General features: G+C 40.3%; 1 protein-coding gene across 1 annotated transcript in view; it reads left to right on the top strand.

The window, feature by feature from the left end:
- The first annotated feature begins 9,071 nt into the window (after positions 1-9,071).
- The window catches only part of LOC146004228 (uncharacterized), a 53,730-nt gene continuing 40,367 nt past the window's right edge, over positions 9,072-22,434 (top strand). Inside the window, exon 1 of the mRNA XM_083142903.1 lies at positions 9,072-9,214. The gene's annotated coding sequence lies outside the window, so the exon portion shown is untranslated. The remainder of the gene's footprint in view (positions 9,215-22,434) is intronic.

Below are 22,434 nucleotides of genomic sequence, written 5' to 3'. Positions count from 1 at the left end.
ATTGGGATTCTATTCTCTCAAGCAACTACATTTATTATATATAACCTGTTTATATGTTACATAGTAACCGGTCGTGTTGCCATCATAGAAGGGTCCCAAACAAGGATTCTATGTTCTATTATCACGTAAAGGTGTCTACTCACACGAGAGGCAGAACAAACTACAATGGGAAGTATTCACACTGAATGAGAGAGAGGTCACCTTTACCTTTGTTTTTCTTTAAAGCTTCCGCCCATAGTGGTCATCCTAACACGTTATGAAGCCAGGTGACCTGATTGTGGTCATGTCAATGTTTCTTGATCTTTAATTCATTCTCCATATATTCTCATCGTCACGATTAACATAGAGCAGAACAAATGAGACAAAAATATCCAAAATTTAAATTATGTAATTATATATACTTGCACATACAGGTGTCAGAAATCCATTTATCTGGAAAGCCAAGACTGGAATTAACTACAACCACTCCTTTGGTTAGACAACAGATAATAATGGTGTTTTCCTCGGTGCGAGGAAGTCTCCAAAAAAAACTAAATTGGCAACAGCAGTTCGTACCAAACCACTACATTCTCTCGGGAATCAAACATCCAATGACGTAGAAAAGTACATGGATGGAAAAAGGACACTTTGAACTATGTCTTAGTGGTAGGAAAAGTCGAAATTCCCATTTCATTAGCCGTAACTTAAAGTTGAAGTTGATTTCCCATAAGACTACATAGGATTCTGTAAATACGTATTGATCATATTTTTCAAACATTGTGTCTAGCTTAATAATCACCTTAAAAAAACACTTCCACATGCAACATGGAGAGAATTCATACTCTCTGAAGGTTTTTTTTAGCAGTTGTACCCATACCGACAAGATTGAAATAAATGCACAACTGGTACGTAATTGTCACTCTTCCCCTTAAGTGGGAGTCCAACAGTCTGAAATGTTTGTGTGTGTGTGTGTGTGTAGACAGTGGAACCTCAATTTTACATTCCCGGATTTTACATTTTCCCGCATTATACATTCAATCTTGGTGGTTCCAACATAGCCAAATATAAAATTTTCCTCGATATTACATTTTCCCTCATTTTAAGTTATTTCCAGCTTGGTCCCCTGAAAAAATGTAAAATCGAGGTTCTGCTATATACAGAGGTTGTTCGCTTTATATCCGACCATTGTCGATTCGGTGCTGCCACCTGGCATATCATGCTGGAACTATGGGTCTGCTGGTTGGAGCAGTGTTGTGTCTGACCTTGTAGGTGCGTGAGTGTTGGTAGTGAATGTTATCAAATGGTGCCGAAAATCAACCGGTATTGGGAGGGTTTCCATGCTAAGTTTTCATACGTACGCATTGTAAAACAGTGTTGGGAGAATGGGTTAACACTCGGTGTGACTACTGTGAAAGCTGTCGTGACCCGTTACACACAACAGGCTCTCCTTGTGAAACATTCACCCACGAAAACCAGCAGGAGAAGTGCTGCAAGCAAAGTGTCACCCGTAGTGCTAAGGGGGATCCGTCGATTGGTGTGCCAAGAAAATCCCCCGACTCAACGTGATATGGCCCACAGATTTCACCTCACACTGTCAACTGTGAACAAAACAATTCACAAGCGCCTCAGGTTGAAAAGTGTTGGGAAGGCCCGTATACACCACCTTCTACCGTGTCACATTGCTGAACGTAAGACGAACTGCAGGAAACTGTATGAAAAGTACCTGGCGGGTTCCAAACGGAAGAAAGTTGTCACAATGGATGAATCGTATGTCCATCTCACTGCTGGTGGTCACATTCGGGTGATCACATACCGTAACACTGATGGCAAGGGGCGCAGCAATTTTGTTTGTCGGTGCAGGGAAAGTTTCCCTCGTGGCTTTATGGTTGTGACGGGATTCGGATATGAGGGTAAGTTGATGATACGCAAGGTGGACAAAAACGTGAAGGTGAATGCCAGATACTTCCAAGACTCCATTCTGACACCTATCTATCGGAGAGACATCCCAAAATTGTATGGAATGGACGCGAACCAGGTGATGATCCATATGGATCATACCGCCAGAACATCACTACGTTTTAATCAGGAAATGGCAGAGGAATTAGGAATTCGTGTCATTCCATTTGATGACATTCCTGTGAAAAGCCCAGATGCCAGTCCAATGGATTTTTGGGCATTTGGACTGTTGAAACGACGTCTTCAACATCGCCACCCGTGCACCCTGGATGGTTTATAGAAAGCTTGCAGGGAGGAGTGGGACAGAATTCCCATGCCTGCTCTGCGCCGGAGCTTGCTGCAATGGAAACTGCGATGCCGGGCGTTAGTCCACAATGCTGGCGGTCCAATAAAACACCGATAGGTGGTAGCGGCGCGGTATCTCTTAAGGTGAGTACCCGTCAAATAGGGTCGGATATAAAGCAAAAAACCTTCTGTATATAAGAAACCAAGTCTAAATAATTAAATATGAATCATCCATGATGGGTCAGCTACAAAAAACAAACAATCAAGTGATAATAAATGCATCGAGCAGAAATACTGATCTGGAACTTCCAGCATGCATATTTTAACTTCCCTTTTGTATCTAAAGATCGGTTACGCGGAGATAGGTAATTAACTCTGATACACTTACTATTCATTTTTCAGCGATCGATTTCACCACTCCTCTGGTGGCTTCGTCAGGCGTGAACTGTCTTGCTGCGGCTGGCGTGGTTCCTTGTTCTTCCACTTGTGCTTGTGGCGGCGTTAGTTGATGCAGTACTTTCACTTTTTGTCTTTCTTGTGCAGGTGTAGAACTTCCTTCTATTGCTGCACCTCGGGGGTTTTGGCACTGCACAAGGCGGTTCCAGATCTTGTCGTTTTCTTTCGCAGGGTGGTGTTTGCTCGCGTGCGCAGGTGGGCTTTTTTTCCGAACATTTGGGGTCTGTGCTTGGTTTCTTGTCGCAGGTTGGGTGGGTGCTTGTTGCAGGTTGGGTGGGTGCTTGTTGCAGCGGGAGGAGCAGGTTGGGGAGGAGTATGCACATCCACCCAACCTGCTGTTCTCCAACAACAAGCACCCACCCAACCTGCTCCCCCCCTGCGACAAGAAACCAAGCACAGACCCCAAACATTCACAAAAAAGCCCGCCTGCGCACGCGAACAAACACCACCCCGCGAAAGCAGACAACAAGATCTGGAACTGCCTTCTGCAGCACCAAAACCCCGAGGCGCGGCAACAGAAGGGAGCTCTACACCTGCACGAGAATGACAAAAAGTGAAAGTGCTGCATCAACTAGCACCGCCACAAGCACAAGCGGAAGAAGAAGGAACCACGCCAGCCGCAGCAAGGCAGTTCACGGCTGACGAAGCCCCCAGACGAGTGGTGAAATCGATCGCTGAAAAAAACTTTTGTGGAAAAATGAATAGTAAGTGTATCAGAGTTAATTCCCTTTTGTGTTCACATTTGTGCACTCAAGGTGCATCTTCTCTGATTAAACAGGATATGGTGCCTATGTCAGCTGACAGGCTGCAGGTAAGGTCTCTTGCTGTACTCTCGGCTCTGTTTTCTGGAAGTAACGTGAAAATATCAGTCGTACTCTGCCATTGTAACCATTGCATGTCCTGTACAGAAGGGACTTTTCCAATTTGTTGAAACCAGTACCAAATCTTGACTGCTTGCAAAGCCTCTAGATTTAAACCTGATTGATTTTTTTGGGACCTCATAGAACAACAAAGTAAAATGCCGTCAGCAAAATCTTGCCAAAATGCCGAATGGTGCGATGGACGAAAAAAAAAAGTTATTTACTGCTACCATTTGGAGTCTGCACAAGGCCAAATTGTAGTTATTTGTGGAGGTGTCACACACACACTATTAGGTGTATTATTATTATTATTTACAGGAGACCTAGGTTTGAATACCATGCGATGCAGTGATGTTGAATTCCTTCATCTATTGTATAAAATCACTGTTTATTTTGATTATCGTGATTAAACCAGGAATACCACACAGAAATACACGATCTTTCTGCTTCACTTATTTTACATTGCTTTTCTACTTATTGGTTAAATTCAGAAGTTCCCAAACTTTTTTTTGTTACACTGCACCCTTAGTGTTTCAAGACTTTTTGCAGTGCCCCTATCTAACACTTGAACGCTCAGTAATGAGAATGAATGATAAACTGATGAAGTAGAAGATACATGCCTTAATTAGGATTCAAAACTAGAACCTCTGGGTTCATAGTACAAGGTAACCAAAAAAGTTCTTGCCATTTTTGACGTCCCATTAATCATGCGCTCACAGAGAGGAAACAAAATGCCAAGCAATCGGGAGTTAGTCTGACCATCGACTGTCAGTAATACAGGCACTTTGCGCACACACAGCAGTCATAGCTCGTCCAGTGTCAAAGAGAAATGGAGGTATCGAAGTAGCTTGTTCGCGTGTATTTGTTGTATGACTTTAAACTGGGCCTGTCAGGGCCACACCAAGTTGCCGCATTTGCCAGGCATTTGGGGAGAATGCCGTGAACGAACGCACTGCCAGGCATTGGTTCCAGAAATTCCGTTTGGGAGATGTGAGCCTTTCGGATGAACCTCACAGTGGACGACCACATGTGTTGGATGACGAGGCCCTGAAAGCAGCCATCGAGAAGGAGGACAGTGTTCTAACGTGTGATGAACTTACAGAAAGGTTCCATGTTTCCGCTGAAACAGTCAGACTGCACCTGCATGGGATAGGGAAGTCATACAAGTTAAGCAAGTGGGTACCCCACACAGTGTCGGCAGCCTACAAGTAACAACGAGTGACAGCCTGTTTGTCCTTGCTCACTCGGCACCTGAACACACCTATATTTGATCGCTTGCTCACCGGTGATGAAAAGTGGGTCCTCTATGACACTCCCAAGCGTACCAGACATTGGTTGTTGCCACGTGACCATGTTCCTCACACCTCAAGACCACCTCTGCACCCACGAAAGGTTATGCTCTCTCTATGGTGGAATTGTCCTCAAGTGGTGCATTACGAGCTCCTTCCACCTGGTCAGACCATCACTGCTATCCTCTACTCTCAGCAGTTTCAAAGGGTGCACCGTGCATTGCGGCAGAAGGAGCCGGCATTGGTGAATCACAAGGGTGTGTTGTTCCTGCACGACAATGCCAAGCCACGTGTGGCAAAGAGGACCCGGGAGACCCTTCAACAACTTGGGTGGGAGACACTGTGCCATCCACCATATTCACTGGACCTTGCATCAACAGATTACCACCTGTCTCATTCCCTCGACAACCACCTCCGCGGGAGATCCTTCGCAAATGAGGGAGACCTGTGGAATGCACTCACGGACTTCTTTGCATCCAAGCCCACCGAGTTTTATCACCAGGGTATTGTGCAGCTGCAGGAACGTTGGCAAAAGGTGTTGGATGCTGATGGAGATTACTTAGAAACCTAAAGGTACGTACCGTCCACTGTATTGCTCTTTGTTTATCACTGCTCTAGAACGGCAAGAACTTTTTTGGTTACCTTGTACTTTATGTGAGACATTTGCATGGGGGTGGGGGTGTGGGATGTAAGTTTTATATTTATAGTAAAAATGACCATAAATTAGGCATTGTGAAAACTTTTAGGATGGTGTTGACAAAATGTGGGGGAAGAGATGTGGTGTGTGGATAAATCACTGCTGTATGCTAACAAAAACAATTCAAATGCAAATTAGATTACTGCAACACTGTATTCATTTACAATTTCGAATTTACAGCAACCCATGGTCTGCCATTTGGCTGGTCATGACAAGTCACCAGTAGCTAGTACAGTGGTCTGTCACCTGATGACATCACTGGACCAAGGGGTATAAACTGTGTACAACACAGCACTTTTCTCCTGCTGCTAGTGCCGGAGCCCACAGCATGGAGAATGATAGTCAAAGCCAATGCTGGACTACTAGGTTTCTGGGGGAAGATTGTTGGTAGTATGTGGAAAGCCTTCTTTGTCACAGAAAGCAATATAAAACTGTATGGTAGGCCGAGGCTGAAAAATGGTTACGTGCAGGGTTTCCTCACACTTGGAAAATCTGGAAATCTCTGGGAAGTTGAAAACAATAGGAATCTCGGAAAATTTTTTTAATTGATCAATGAGTCCACATCTGAGGGGCTGGAATATGCTCCTGCCAGCTGATGATAATTACAATTAATAAGTACTAATATTTAAAACTTTTTTATTCTTGGATTAGTTTTGATATTGGTATTAGAAAGTAATATTAATAAATAAAATTGCAAATGTTCCTTAAATAATATGAATGGTTGATTGACCTATTTAATGTAACCAAATGTTTGCAATGTTTTTTGCCTTTCAATAAAAACTGTGTATTTAGATTTGGGTGTTTGTCAGTTGCGTAGCTCCAAGGTAACACAAACCCTTCAAAAAGTTTGCCCTTTCATCTTGAAGCTTTGTATATTCTCTCAGATATTATGCTTTGAAGGGGAAGTGTTTCAAATTCACTAAAGAAATTACATGTGGTGGCATCGGTCAAGTTGGTGGTCAGGAAAGACTAGCAGTTATTTTCAGAAGAGCATCCAATCCAACAGTCTCTTGCAAGGGACCAGCCAGCCTGGTCGTTTAGCAGCACATAGGCTACCAATCTGCAAGAATTTCCTGGCTCTTGATTGATTGATTTGGTTTATTTTACTTCGCTTTTCCGCCACTTTTGATTAATCGTAAAGATGGAATAAGTGAAGGGGCCCAGGCCAGGATTCTAACCCGTGATCTCTGGCATCGTAGCGTGATGTGCTAACCACTCTGCCATGGACGCTTGCATTGTCTGTAGGTGTCCCCCTTCATTGTAGAGTCACTATTGTCACATTTTGGCAATTTTCAACACAAAAAGTGCATTCTGTACACACCATAATTGCAACACTGCTGTTCCTAGCAGAGAAAAAGAATGCAAGTATGCTGTATCCATTCTACAAAATGTGATCCCATTCAACACAAATCTCCAAGGAACATCTAATTCATACTCTTGGATATTCGTGCTCAAGTTCTGGAAATTCAATAGATATCCAAGAACGTTTTTTATGGATATTCTGTGAATCATTTTTTATATGTTTTGGATATCAGAGCTGTGTTGTTCAACGGGACATCAAATTGGGACATTTTTATTTGATGCATTTATGATATAGATATATTCTGGACTAGAACTGGTCCTAATTTGGACATTACCTGGATAGTCTTTATGCATATTTTGAATACAAAAAGAACATTCCTGGACTAGATTTACGCATAATCAAGGATCTCATGCACTCTTTCTCCCCCCGCTCTCACACACCCACACACTCACCGATCTCTGCTGCAGAGTGGTGAGCACAGCATGCTATCATATCCGGGGTCCTAAGCTCAAATCCCTGCCTGGGCATGGGTGTTCTTTGTGAGGGTTCCTTCATCATATCATCACTCATCCTCACAAATAGTCAAAAGTGGCATAAAAGCAAAGTGAAATAAACCACATCAATCACATACACGTGTGTGTACACATAAAAAATATTTTATCGTCACTTTTGTTGCATATAGAACAAAGCGAACAAAAGAAAGAGTTAGAAACATTAATGATATCGTGAGATATTCAATATGGAATTAAATATGGTGTGGTAGTCAGTTTCTTGATGAGCAGAGAATGTACCTATTTGCTTCTGTCATGTACAAACATTGCAACGTTCTCAATGCAAACTGACTAAAACTTTTGATCCTCCATCTTATTTTCCTGACGTATTTGTGAAAACCAAGCAATTGTGTTCATAAACTAAAGTTTGCATTAAGTGACATATTCTTGGCTCTTTTTGCACACAAAATTACAACATGGAACAACATAATTGGTTTACACAAAGCGTTCTCTGACAAATTTAACACAGAGACCTGAAATAAAATAAAGAATTATTGTTGAACTTCTGGTGTGTAATAAAAAAAAATTGCTGCAACATCGTGCCTATGAATAATAGAAATTCCTCTTGTTTATTTCTTGTCTGTACTTTCTTTGTCAATTTCACAAGTTTTATACTATTTTAAAGTCATTTTACGCTGTTAGGGCCATCCCGATGGTGCAGTGGCAGCATCGTCGCCTTGTAATCAAGGGATCCCGGGTTGGATGTCTGGTGGAGGCACATAATGGTTCGGATCCCACTATAAACTGAAGGTCCAGTACCGATTACCCTTACTGTGCATAAAGTGGACATAAAACACCAACCCAATTCTCAGTTTAATGCTGTTGGAGGGTTTTGAGCAATGACGATTTTCGAAAATAATTTCACACTGATACTTATTTTTTACTATTTAATACAGGTTGCATTACAGCAGCAAGTATATTGATCTTGTGTTTGTAACTGTGGCTTTTGCATTGTAGCCATATCCCTTGTAGGGGGCTACATAGATATGCAATGTACACCCTCTTATAAAAAATGGTCAAAATCCCAGAAGTCATGTGCGGATTTAAATATGGAATCACAAGCGCGTCCTGAGGGCGTAGCCTTGTATTCAAGGGGTCCTGGGTCCGATACCGGTTTGAGGCACACAGTTGTTTGGTCCCCCCTTTCAACTATAGGTCCAGTCTCGATTAACCTATCTGTGCATAAAAGTGGACCAATACAAAACTTAAACTGAAATATGGAATCACACAAATTAATGTAGTCATCTTAAAACGTATGCTGGTTTTGATGAATTAATGATTATTAATTATATCTTTAAGAGTTTTGTCTTTGGTTATTATTGATAACATTTACAATTGAAAAAGATTCAAAATTAACTAACTTGAAAGGAAGTTTAATCTGACTTTCGGGAGCTTTAGAAAAAAAAAGATGCTAGTATTAATGGGTCTTTAGGTCCGTTTACTTTTCGATCAACCCTCGTACAAATTTTTTTCCATCGTGTAGCTGGAAGTAGCTCAGCATGAAATACAACCGTCATCGGAAACCATCACTGTCCAAACAACAGCCTTATTCCATCCGCGGGCCACAAGTAACCTCGGCCAGCGTTCTCTCTCACGCGAACCTGCTCTCTGTTGGTAGCAACGGGCTCGATAAGATCTGGAAGGCGTGGGTCCCCGCTCCACTTGCGGAGCGCCGGGACGCTGTTTGCCGAAAGGGTTCGCACCGTCAAGACGTTCTGGCCAGTTCGCGTTGGGTTTCGCGGGTTCTCAAAGTGTCCGCCGCGGCGCTGTTCTTTCGGTGCCTTTTTCCCCCAAACTTGTCTTAAAGTTGAGTGATTCATCAGAAGACACCAAGTGTGGTAAGTACGCGTAAATGGATTTTTCAACTTGTGCGCTGTGTAGTTGACAACTCGGGTTTTGATACTGCATTTTTATTGTTTGAAGAGTGTAAATAAGGAGCGATTTTTTGCTATTTTTTTTTTTTAAAGCAAATGTTAGTTTTTCCGGGAAATAATCGCCGAATCCTTAAAAATATTTTATTTAGGTTCGTAGAAGTGGTTTTGAAAATAAAATTATCAGAATATATTTGGATGAAGGAACGGGCAATTGTATTTTTTTTTCTTTACGTTTCTTTTTGCCGGTTTTGGCCAATCCCGACGATGAAGATGAATGATGATTGTTAGATGAAATAGAGACTCGCAAATTTGATGGCTCGGTGGCTGAGTGCGTTCAGTGGTCGACTCGATCTCGACTCGATCTCGATCCCGGGTTCGAATCCCGCCCTGGGTATTGATGTTCTCTGTGTGCGTCCCTTCAGTTTCATCGTCATCGTCGCGATTAGCCAAAAGACAAACGACGAAAAATAACAACGAATACGCAACAAACGTATGCCCAGTCTGAGGCACGAGCATAGGAACTTCAGTGACGAAATCGAGAATTGATCACTTAACCTTGTGTCTCCATCAATTTAATCTAATAATCATAATTCATCTTCATTGTCGCAATCAGTAAAACGAGGCAGAAAAGAAGGGACGGCGAACCGACAACAGGATAAAGAAGGAAAAATTAGAGTAATACTTCTTCCTTCTCACTTTTTCTCTTCAAGAGAGAGAGAGAGAAAGAAGCAGTCATCATATTCTTTATGCCCACCGCTGTCTCATTCTCTCTCCTGAAATGATTTTTCTCAATCCTTTTCTCCCGCTTCTATCGCTTTCTTCGTCGTTCTCTCGTTGCTTTTGTTTTCTCTCTCTCTCTCTCTCTCTATCTCTCTCTCTCTCTTTCTCTCTGTCTCTCTCTGTCTGTCTCTCTGTCTCTGTCTGTCTCTCTCTCCTCTCTGTCTCTGTCTCTCTCTCTCTTTCTCTCTAACTCTCTCTAACTCTCTAACGGAGTGACGGGCCGCACTGTTCTAGACAAGTTCACAGAGGCAGTTGCAGCTTTACAAATAATTACATGGGTTCTGTTCCTCAATAACATCCATTTACTGTATTATTTTCGTATGAAACACATCAGCATTGACAACTATTGCAAAGAACACTGTCAACAAATAAGCATAAAGAACAAGATTGTATGTTACTTGTTTAAAAGGAACTTCAACTGTTCATGCACAAGAATTGTGTCATTTCACCCTTTAATGAGAGGACTTTTCTTTTTCTTTTTTTACTGGCATTGCAATATTTGTCTGGAAGTTGGATGAGGCTACTCGCAGACATCTCGGTGACGGAGTGGTTAGCACAGCGCGCCATCACGCCAGAGGTCCAGGCTAAAATACAATTTTGAAAATTGCTGCTTAAACTAGAATGACAGCATTCAGATCCTCTCGCGGCCCAGCGGTTGAGAAACACTGGTCTTGATCTCTTGGTTTCCAAAGGTAAGACTTTCAAAGACAACGCCTAGAACTTCAGACTGCAAATCTCGCCTTCAGAAGAAATAATTCTGAGAAGTAGCCACGGGGAGGATAATGAATCGCAGTCTCACTTAATACCCTGCTGCACGCTAGAGACTATTTAAAGATCGCCTTTTCATGACGGCTCGAACTTACCAATTTCCGGGTTAAAAGTGGTTACTATTTTTCGAAATCGTTGACCTACGAAGTCTTGTAAACAAAAGGCGTGTTATGTGACCTCGGAACAGCGCCCGATGTATTTCTGTACAGCGCAGTATTCTATTGGTTATTATGACGTCAAAACTCCCTCATTAGTTCTCTTGACTACGACGCCAGAGGTCCCGGGTTCGAATCCTGACCTGGGCATGGGCGTTCTTGGGTGTCCCTTCATCAATTTCATCATATCACCCATCCTCATCTTCCAGATTAGCCAAAAGTGGCACAAAAGTGATGTATATCAATCAATGTTAGGTCAAAAGCAGTGTTTGGAAGTATCTATTTACTAGTAACGCAGTTTCAAGTAACAGTTTCTTTTTGAAGAATTCTATCTGCAACTAGCTACTTTTAAAAGAAAGTAACTGTATCAGAGTTAATTTTTGCAATAGAAGTAACGTTTGAACAGTTACTTTAAGAAACTTAAAATGGTTAACTTTGAATTTTTAACGTGAGGGAGGAGCTAAATTTGACAGCTTCATTTCCAGCTGAGTGTCTTCTCTGGATACTAAGGTGAAAGTATTTTCGTGGAATCGCCTATGGCAAGGATGCTAGGCTTTAGCGTTGCATGCTAAATTTAGGACATCTAGGCTCGTCATTTTCAATTGCGCTCGAAGATTTAAGTGTTTTTCCATGCATTTATTTGGAATGTGTACTCGAGATGGACAGAAGTAATCGTTTAATAAGAGAAATGGTTGAGGGTATATGCATATATGGAGAGAGTGAAATAAAATAAATGAGCATTCAAGCAAAGGCCTCTCCTTATTCCATCACTTATTTGTTGTAATAATATAAGTATATTAAAACTTATATTGTGTAGCAGACACATAATTAAAACACCTTAGTCTTTATATATTTATTTTATTACCATTAGTGATCATTGATTTATGGAATTTGTTGGGAGGAAAATTTACTGCATAAAGTAGATTGGGAATAGTTAATTTGTCTGCCATATAGGGAGTGTAAGGGGGCACCCTTCCCACGTAGTGAGCCCTGGACTGCTTTTTGCAGACTAACGAGGCTCTGGCGTCTGGACCCATTGCCAGTATAATCCTCTGCGGGACCTGTGTTGTGTGCTGCTCATTTGTGTTTGTGAATGTCCTTCATGAATTTCGTCTTACCACCAAAACCCATTCTCATATTCGCGATTTGCCAAAAATGGCACGAAAGCGAAGTAAAATAAATCAAATCAATACATGTAAGGTGGCAATTCGCCATACTTTTCAAGTACCATTAACTGTAATTGGGTTACTGTCTAAAATGAGTGGAGAATGTTACATAATTTAGAAGTACATAATTTGTATTCATGTCCAGACTCCAGATATTATTAGAATGATTAAATCAAGAAGACTTAGGTGGGCAGGCCATGTGGCACGAATGGGAGAGGAAAGAAGAGTTTACAAGATGGAGGGATATGTTGAGATGGACCTAAAGGAAATTGGTAGGGATGGAAGAGTGTATATAGATCTTGCTCAGGATAGGGACAGTGGAAGAAGGCCTGTGTTGCTGCAGCTATGAACCTTCGGGTTCAAGAAGGCTAGAGAGTTAGTTAGTCTAAAATGAGTAACTATAGCTGAATTACTTTTTGAACCAAATAACTGCAACGCAGTAACGTTTAAGAAGTAACAACGTTTTGGAAGGGTTCTCGCCGGGAAATGAACCCGGAGCTGCGAGAGCGGTGACCACTCGACTAGACGAGAAAACACTCGTTGTCTCTCTCACACACACAAAGAACATATATATACACACTGGTGTGCGCAAGGTGGAGCTGATGGAACTATAGTCCTTCCTTAAATTTTGAAGATAACGAAATTTTCAAATGAAAGTAAGGAACTCGGGGAAAAATCAAAGTGGCAAATGCAACACTCCCCCCCCCCCCCCCCGGCCTTAAAATGACCCCCGATTACCATTTTTGTCTTTTAACAATTGAAGACTAAAATTGGTAAACGCTGTAAGTGTCACAATAATTCAAACACCGTGTTCAACGTTAAACTGTGAAATGTGCCATGCTTTATAATGTGGTAAACGTGAAATGTGGCAGGTAGCCCTCTAAGTAGGTCAAAGGGCGTGTAAAGAGGTCACTAGTGTGCACGTTCTTACGGGCTGATGTGCGGAACAATGCGATTTCCCAACACTTTCGCATTTGGCACTTACAACGTTTACCACTTTTAGTCCTCAATTCATAACGTTCTGCTAGAAACGTGGGATCGAACCTGGAACCTTCACCTTCCTGGCGGGTGATGTAACTCGAGGTATCATTCATCCTTTATTGTTTGATCACTCGCTGTACATGGTAAGCCTGATGGTAATAGGCGAGAGGTTAACTGTACACACTTGGAAATGGCAAAACACAATCACTTGGATTCTATACCTTCAAGTCTGGATCAAACATGGTTGAAATTAGTGTTGCCCACGAGACGAGACGAGACGAGACTTTGGTCTGTCCCGTCCCGTCTCGTGAAAATGCTGTCTCGTCTCGAAAATATTCGTTTGTCCCGTCTCGTGTCCCGTCTCGAAGGGTTCTGTCCCGTCTCGTCTCGTCCCGTCTCGTTTTGTCTCGTCTCGTCTCGTAAAAGTGATCCTGGATATCATGCCAACGAAAGTCAAAAGTAGCAGAAACACAATATTTTTCCGGAAAGTGGGATAAAGCTCCAAATATTTTACCCATTGCGTAGTGAGAATAAATAAGGTTCGTTAATCATGAGGACATTAATGTTAAAAATGCAGTTTCTTGGTTACTGATTGCTAGGTATCTTATGAAATCTACCTTGTGTTTTTTCTCGCTTCCATACAACTGTCTATCCATCGTAGATAAGTGAGTGCTCTTTTTCATTACTGCTATACCTTTTGGAAGTCTTCAAATGTTTTCCACTAGACCTTCTTTCTTTCTGAATGTCGAACTTCCATGCACTATGAAAATGTACATTTTTTCTTTAAATTCTAAGCTTGGCGCTGGGAGCAACAAAAAAATTTTTAAATGTGTAGTACGAACACAAAAGACTATTTAAAATTTCAATACTTAGTATATTACAAATAGAAAGCATTTATTGTTCTTAATATTGTTAAACATCTTATATGACATAAGTTTCAAAAAGTGTTTTTTGTGATATTGTGCTGTTTCTTATGCTCAGCTTATGACGCACATACTTCTTTGTTTTCCGTTTAGCCTCTAAGTCCGGTACCACCACCGCTTGATCTAATTTATCCTTCGGTAGGCACGCATCTAGAAACATATGTCGGGGAAGGTGTCCGAGCCAAGTGTTTCAGAAAAAATAACAATAATAACATTAACGACAACAATTAAGCAAATGTTTAAATTAATACATTAATATAATTCATATGTCTATTCAGTTGAATATGTAAATTAATTAATTCTATTATTGTTATTACATGAAATGTTACAAAGATGGTAGAAGAATAGTAATATAACAGCACGAATATTAGCTAATATCTAGCTTACGTCTAGTTAAGATCGCCAAAATTTGCATAAAAACAGCTGTCCTGGCAAGAAAATTAATGTCAAAAAAGGTGATAAATTGAATATTTGCTCAATAACAAAAAAGGATGTTACATCCAGTTGACGAAAAATAAAGTTCCTGATTAATATTTTATGCTCATTATTATAAGTAGTAGTGTACATCATAAATCTTCATTGATACTGTCATTCAAAGCCGTATGATCCCAATAGAATCCTTGTTTTCTAGTAAGTTCGGCAGGAATAAGTAACCCTCGATTATTCTAAACCAATATATTTTCTTGTTTAACTAGAGCAAGGCCCCAGGAGTATGCAAGAAGCCGTTCCTGCAAAAGTGTATGTTTTACGAAGCGAAGAAACGTGACAAAACCACCACGTATGGAAGGCAAACCTGCATTTAGTTCATATCGCATATTTACAGAGCCGTGCCTCCTGAAGTTATAAAAATCCCAACTTGAATGATTCTTTTAGACATTCTATAGTTGAAAAAAATATGTTTAGATGCACCAAAAGTGCATCATTATCAGATTATGCATATAACGTGTTATTGGAATCAACATATTTGTGTAAATTGGGTGCCTCCCCGATGGCGTAGTAATAAAGTCGAGGTCTTGTAATGAACGGTCCTTGCGTTCGATACCCAATGGAGTCAAAAAGTGGATCGGATCCCACATTAAACTGTAGGTCGGTTCGTGATTTAGCCTATTTGTGAATCAAGTGGACTTAAAAAAAATTTTAAAAATTATCAACCTTAAGAATATTAGAATCCACTAATTCACCCGCAGGTAAGTCAAATTTCACATATCCGTCTTCATCCTCGTTCATAGACTTCCTGCAATACCTAGTGAATGTGTGTTGCATCTTACCAGGTGCAGAGTTATTCTTTCCCTGTACTGCGTTATTTCTTTTCATAACAGTAAGGCTAAATTCTCGTTTTATCTGAACTTTTAAAAAATATGAAAAACACGTCTCTATCTTTAAACAACCACCCTTTCTCATGAATCTGTAAAATAATCCCACTCTGTCTCAGAAAACCTCTTCCCACGATGAAATGAAGGAAACAACTCTCAAGTCTCAACAATTATAATTTTTTGCTTAAATTTCCTATCATTTATACAAACAGTAGCACATATCACGTCCTTCGGTGCAACACTGTCAACAGCTAATGTTACTTTCCTCGTCCTAATCAATTTACTTCCAACCAGTGACGGCGCCAGGGAAATGTGACTGGGGGGGGCGGAAGGCTGGCAAAAAAATATTGTAAGGGGACAGTCACATTAACACGCCCGAAAACACTACACACACACACACACACACACACACACACACACACACACACACACACACACACACACACACACACATATATATATATATATATATTTACATATATAATAATACTTATTATAATAATAATAATAATTATTATTATTATTATTATATTCATGTATGGTGTTTTGTGTTTGTCTTTTATTTAGAGTGGACGTTTACTGCTTAAATTTACTTCTTGATTACGAGTTTATCTCCACATGATTCGTTTTAATAAAGACATTAATTCTTTGTTATTGTAAAGTTGCGTTGTCTCTAGTGGCCTATTTCAGTATTGGAAGACATTCATAATTTTATAATTCATCGTCTTTCTTGAGATGAAACTACTGATATAAATATTTAAGTTATAAGATAATAATATAAATGACGAAAAAATGCTTCGAAGAGTTTAATTTTCTTGGAAAATAAACGTTACGTTGGAAGAAATTAGTCTTCTTAAGTATTAGAAACAATGTGAGGCACTTAGTGAAGTGCAATTCTCCTGCATGAGAATTCTGCTCTATGTGCTTTGGAGAAGACATTGACCACCTTTGGTACGTCCAGGACTTGACATTTCTTCTCAATGGCAAGAACAGCCAAATGAGGCAGTCTGCATCCAGCATCCTGTTTCGAGCAAGCTCAAGCAAGATTTTAAGGACAACCATCTTCGTAACGCTGAAGAGTTTTGGGCAAAATTTGTGTTTCACCTTTCAGGGAAATGTTATCACAGGATAAAAAATCAGACAAAGGTTTCAGTTATCTCATAATTCAAGAAATATTCTGACCCTGGCATTACTTACTCATACTCTACCATTCCAACGTATGTCTGTGCTACACAATTACAGGCACCTATGGAGTTCGTGGGAAGAAGTTCTTCGATTTTGATATGTACGAGAAAGAGAGAACCTGCATCTAATGATTGAAGAGTGGCAAATCATAATAAGCGTTCTTTTACCTGCCCGCGATATGTTTTGAATCGAATTTTAAGTGTAATTTGCATTTTAAGGTTCACGTTCAATACATTTCCAAATAATATCCCCTCATTAGCTTCAAGAGTATCGAAGAAATTCCCTTTGTTAAGGTTTCCTCAGACTCATCATCTCGAAATTCAAGTCCCTGAATAGTAAGAAACCGCGATGAATCCACAACAACTGACATGTAGTGACGGGTTTTCTTCGATCACCTTTGGTCCTGGGTTCGATACCCAGTGGAGGCACTTTAAACTATAAGTCCAGTCCCGATTAGCCTTACTGTGCATAAAGTGGACTTAAAACATCAAATCAACCAACCAACCAAATCTTGAATCAACTTTGAATGTCTTTTAATAATTAGCGTTGTCACTAATGACCATGATTAGAATAATTTGCCCGTACTACAGATGATGTCTTGCGGTCCTGAAAATATTCGTGATGTTTTAAAACCATCCACATTCAACATTTTTTCCCAGTTCTTAAGACTGGTTAAAACTTAGGTTAATCTCGGCTATTACAGGACATAAATGAATGAGAAATCACTAGGGGCATGCATATTTCGTTTTTGACGAAAAAACGAAATTTGAAAACACCCATTGTAGTGTTAATTTTTAATGTTTTTGAAAGGTGTGAGATGCATTTTGTGACCATGTTTTGTCACGAAATAATGCGAAATGAACTGCAAAAAGCGAAATTAGCTCTTAAACACGAAATTTAGGGTTTATTCACCAACGCGACACCTTCTAAGGTCTGAATTATCCTGAGAGTTCTGCAATTCCCGGAAAATTGATTAATTCTGCTGTTAATTTTGGAGAAACAAAAATTGACTCCTTTACACAGAAATAAACTTAATACTCGGGATTACTACATAAATGGGCTATTAGAAGTGAAATGTTAATTCTGTGGAATAAGTGTAGTTTTTAAATCAAATTTAGGATTATATTCACAATTTTAAAACCAAAATGTCATTTTATATAGCATTTTTTATGTGATTATTCACCGCTACAACACCGATATTTTATTTTATTTACCGCTTTTGAACCCGAAATTGACTCAGTTTTTATACCGAAATTTTGCTTTTCTATTTACCAAAAATATGTGCCTCTAGAAATCACCTATACCCTGGTCGGCGCTCGAATCTTGGACGAAAGTCACACACAGATAGCTATATATATACTAAACAAATTAATATTTGTTAATCAAGTTGGTATTATAAGCAGGAAAGTGATATCATGCAGAATACACCACTTTGAAAAGGTGAAAATTGTCATACTCTTATAAATGAACTCTCTCATTATTCGATATTTAATTAACTTCAGTTGGGGGCCCCCAGGTGGGGGGGGGCGAAGTGTCTGACATGGGGCGTCCCCCTGCCCTCCTCTGGCGTCGTCCTGCTTCCAACCCTCTAATAACTTCGCTGTTGATAGCCTCACCTTGGAAATGGAAGCTTGTGTGTCGGCGAATAATATAAAAAACTTGTGTTCACTGTCCCTCTTTCATTCAAAGTCTGCCGTTTTCCTTTTCAGTTTTTCCTGCAAAACTTCGTCAGCAAGCAAACCAAATTACAGAATTTTTTATTGCCCCTCCCTTGCATCAACCTTCATTCCTACTTCAGGCCTGGATTTATGGCACTTACCCGCTACTGCAGGTCAACCTCGCCCCTATGTTTGGTGTTTGCCCCCTAAAGCAACGGTGTCCATTGTTCAAAGCGAAACCTCTGTCAGTGGGGAACGGCGAAAAATAGTCTCAGAATACACCCTGGCCATAAACAGGCTCCCGCCACCCTGACATTGCTGTCAGCTTCCCTCTGAAATTTGATAAAACTACTTTGTGAAATTTGTTTTGAAGGCTAAATTCAAAGAATAAAAATAACAGCGACAGCATTCCTTCATCTGATTTACAGAAAGGCTAATCGGGACTGAACCCACAGTTTAAAGTGGGATTCAAATCACTATGTGCCTTCACCGGGTATCAAACCTGGGACCCCTTGATTACAAGGCGACGACGCTAGCACTGTACCATCGGGGAGTCCCCTCGTAGAACAACGTTTCCTTCTACGACGATTATACAGAACTTAGTGCACTCCCTTCATTTGAAATCTATTCTATATCAGCCTTGGTATTTCGTTATTACAATGCAAAGAATAGTATTCTCCTTAAATAAGAAATACATAAATAAAAAAAGGCATTGGAAATAATCTTCAAACGGACGTAAAGAAATCGAATCCAACCACCTGTAGATTGCCTGAGGGAAACAACAAGAATTTTCTGAACAAAGACATTTCCGAAATTTCCATAACATTCTAATAATTTCGCAACCCGTGGTAAAATCTTGTCATGGTTCCCTGTAAACACTAAAATCACCAAATTAGTTATTTCCATATTTCCCGTATTTTCTCCTTCTCTTTAGCTCTCAGCTGCTTGGAGTGGGATAATGCAAGATTATTTGTACCTAATTATCTCCTTCTCTTAGTCTTGCTAATATCTTGAACTTCTTAATAACTTTCCCAACAACTCCTTATCAATTTGTACTGCCATGTTTCCTACAATATATTTCCTACATCCTAATAACATTCACTTCTGTACACCCTTTGATGTAAAAATTAAATAATAATAATAAACCCTATCCGTCGGTCCGTTTTTCTTTCCAACCTATAGAGCTGAGACTATTTTTACAAGATAAATCTATGACTCAGACACTCCACAATGTTTTGGACTCTTCTTCCACCTTCTCTACCTGCCCTTTTACTTGATGTTATCCAGAATTGTATTAGTATCTGGAGTACTATCGTAACATAAAGTTATTAACCTGGAATAAATTGGAAAAAAATGGGGAGTTAAGCTGTTTTTCGAAAGAGTATTGAAAATAAGTTTAGGTATTCAATTCATTCATTACTCTCTCTAAAATAGTCTTGTTTTGACTTAATACACGCTTATGAACGTTTCTAATTGAAATACTTTATTCCAAGCAAACAAGTATTTGCAACTGATTAAATATTTTGCTTCTATTTTTTTCGAGACATTCGAGACGAGACGAGACTTTTCAAAAGCCGTCCCGTCCCGTCTCGTGTCTCGTCTCGAAAACGAGACGAGACACGAGACGAGACGGGACATGTCCTGTCCCGTGAGCAACACTAGTTGAAATAGGATAATATCTGTAGATCACCGATGTTGAAGTTCCTTGCAGAAAGGTCTAAAGCCCGTATCACACGGAACTGGATTTCCAGTAGGTATGCCCTAGTTGGCGTTGGACTGGCTACCAATTTGCTAGTTTTCGCCTCACACGATACTTATCAGCGTACTTGTCGATAGACTTTTGTTCCCATACGAGGGAAGTTGTAATGGCGGCCGGTGAGATGTAAACAATGTATCACTTCACATTTTTAAAAGCCGATAACTATTCAACCGAGAGGAATAACGTTTCGTATAAAACGTTATTAGGCACAAAACAATTTCGCTGCTTAAATACATACTTTACAACGTTTACTATACACGTATCGAAGAATATTTTAGTTGTTTCAAATGTAAACAAAGTGAACTCAGCATAGATGGTGTAACTCAACGCGCCTTTCATGCTGTATACGCTATACATTGCTGGAGTAACGCTCGGAAACCACAGACAGAAGCGCTCCTTTGCACACTCACAGATTATCTTCACATGGCAAAACTTTGCTCTTATTGGCTGTTCCACAGAATCCAATCGAGGAAAGCAAGTAGCAATTAGAACATGTCCTATTCCTCCAAAGCAGTCAGCCAGGCGGCCATGATTGCTATCTAGAAAGTAAGTTCAGCGCCAACTAGGGCATTCCTACTAGAAATCCAGTTCCGTGTGATAGGGGCTTTACAGTAAGCCTGTACTGGCTCGCTCCAAGACCATAGGCAAAAGACCTCCCACCCGTTGCTCTCTATCTTATTCCTTCCCCTGCTTCCCTGGCCATTGCCCTGCAATACCCGTTGATCGGCACCTTAACTGCCAATAATCCAGGAAGGTTTGTTAACTACTGACATTCCTTGAATGCTTGAGAGCGCAACGCCTGGTGATTGAGTTTATGAACTCTTGCTTGATACAATTCTCTATTTTGAGAAGATTTACACGAATTGTTGAAACGAAGAAATGAATAATTGAATAAACTAGATTAGTCGCTCTTCTGCCACTCTTGACTAACCGCGATGATAAGGATGGAAGGTGATAGGATAAGATGGATGAAGGGACAGTCGCAAACAGATATGGACAAAACAACACAATTCTTACAGGGATTATCCTGGCTGTAGGTCCAGGCGCCAGAGCCTCGTTATCTTCAAAACGCAGTCCAGGGTGTACTACGTGGAAGAGAGGTTGACATTTGTGTGTCTTCACAAACGGAGATTAAAAATGGCAATTTCGAAATATAGGGTGTTCCGTATAGGACGCCGAATTAGAAAATTAAATACAAATAGGGAAAATATCATGAAAGTAGTTATATTTCACATATATGTAAGCAGTAACATCTCCCATTTACGTATGAAGGACAATGTCAGGCATATGTCCACCCCTACTGAGTCTGAATGCATTTATACGCTCCACAAAATTATTGATAACCCTCTCGCAGATGCCTGTCCCGATGCCTCCAATCACCCGTATGATTTCCGCCTTCAGTTCCAAAAGGGTTCGTGGTTTGTTGGCGTACACCTGTGATTTCACAAACCCCCATAAGAAGAAATCACAGGGTGTAAGATCACATGACCTTTCCGGCCATTCCTGGTCACCGTGCAAAGAGATCACTCGTTGCGGGAATTTTTCATGGAGTTCCATGTTGCAACCACAACAAACGAGTCGAAACAATTGAGGCTACATTAATCGGCATGACAACAGATACCAACATTGGTAAGATCAGGTCTGCCAACCTCGAAACAAAACAATAGCACTCGATTCAAATTCGGTGTCCTATACGGAACACCCTATATTTTATAGTTTATGTCACCTTCTCCCCTACAACGTAGCTATGTAATATCCACATTTACAATTCCAGACCCCCTCCGAAAAAAAACCTGCGCACGCTATACATACAAAAAATTAACTTATTTGAATTAACAAAAAAAAAAATAATAATAATAATTGGTTAAGCTTTTTGCTAACTATGGGCAAAACATTTGGCAGCTTTTACTAAATTTCGTGATTTTGATAAACTTCTTCGTTAACTGTAAACAAATATGCACGATTGCTAAAAGATTTTGGTTCTGATGAACATGTTTGTCGTCCATTTAGACACATATTTGGTTACCAGAAAATATTTTTTTGGCTATTCCAAACAAACTTTCCTCTCTCCCTCTCTCTGTATGTGCATGTAAAGTTAAAGCCTCGCTCTTCAAATGCAACATGACAAAGGACACAGGGGTTCGCCCACACAGTCAGGATCTAAGCCGTTGCGGAGGTGATGCGATTAGCACCACGCTCTGTCCGGCTTTACCCTCTCAGTATTGTCTCAGGTACCCATAGTGCAATGTGATGGCGTAGTTTCAGATAACCGCCACGAATGGTATTTTCCCTGTTGTTCTTTCCGTAATAGTAACAACTAAAAGTACACTTTCCACGATTCGCGTCTTTCAAGACGAACGAAGCCGTTGATCTGCATATGCAAATTGTTGGAAATAAATGTAATCCAGTTTTCGAGGATTGATCCGGTTCTAGCAACATGCAAATGTCACGAAATTACCGTAATTGGTGAAGCACACGTTAGTACCTCACGAACCG

Source organism: Lepisma saccharinum, chromosome 21 (genome assembly GCF_977018435.1).
Source record: "Lepisma saccharinum chromosome 21, izLepSacc3.1, whole genome shotgun sequence".
NCBI lineage: Eukaryota > Metazoa > Arthropoda > Insecta > Zygentoma > Lepismatidae > Lepisma > Lepisma saccharinum.
This window is presented reverse-complemented; position numbering and strand designations above follow the sequence as displayed.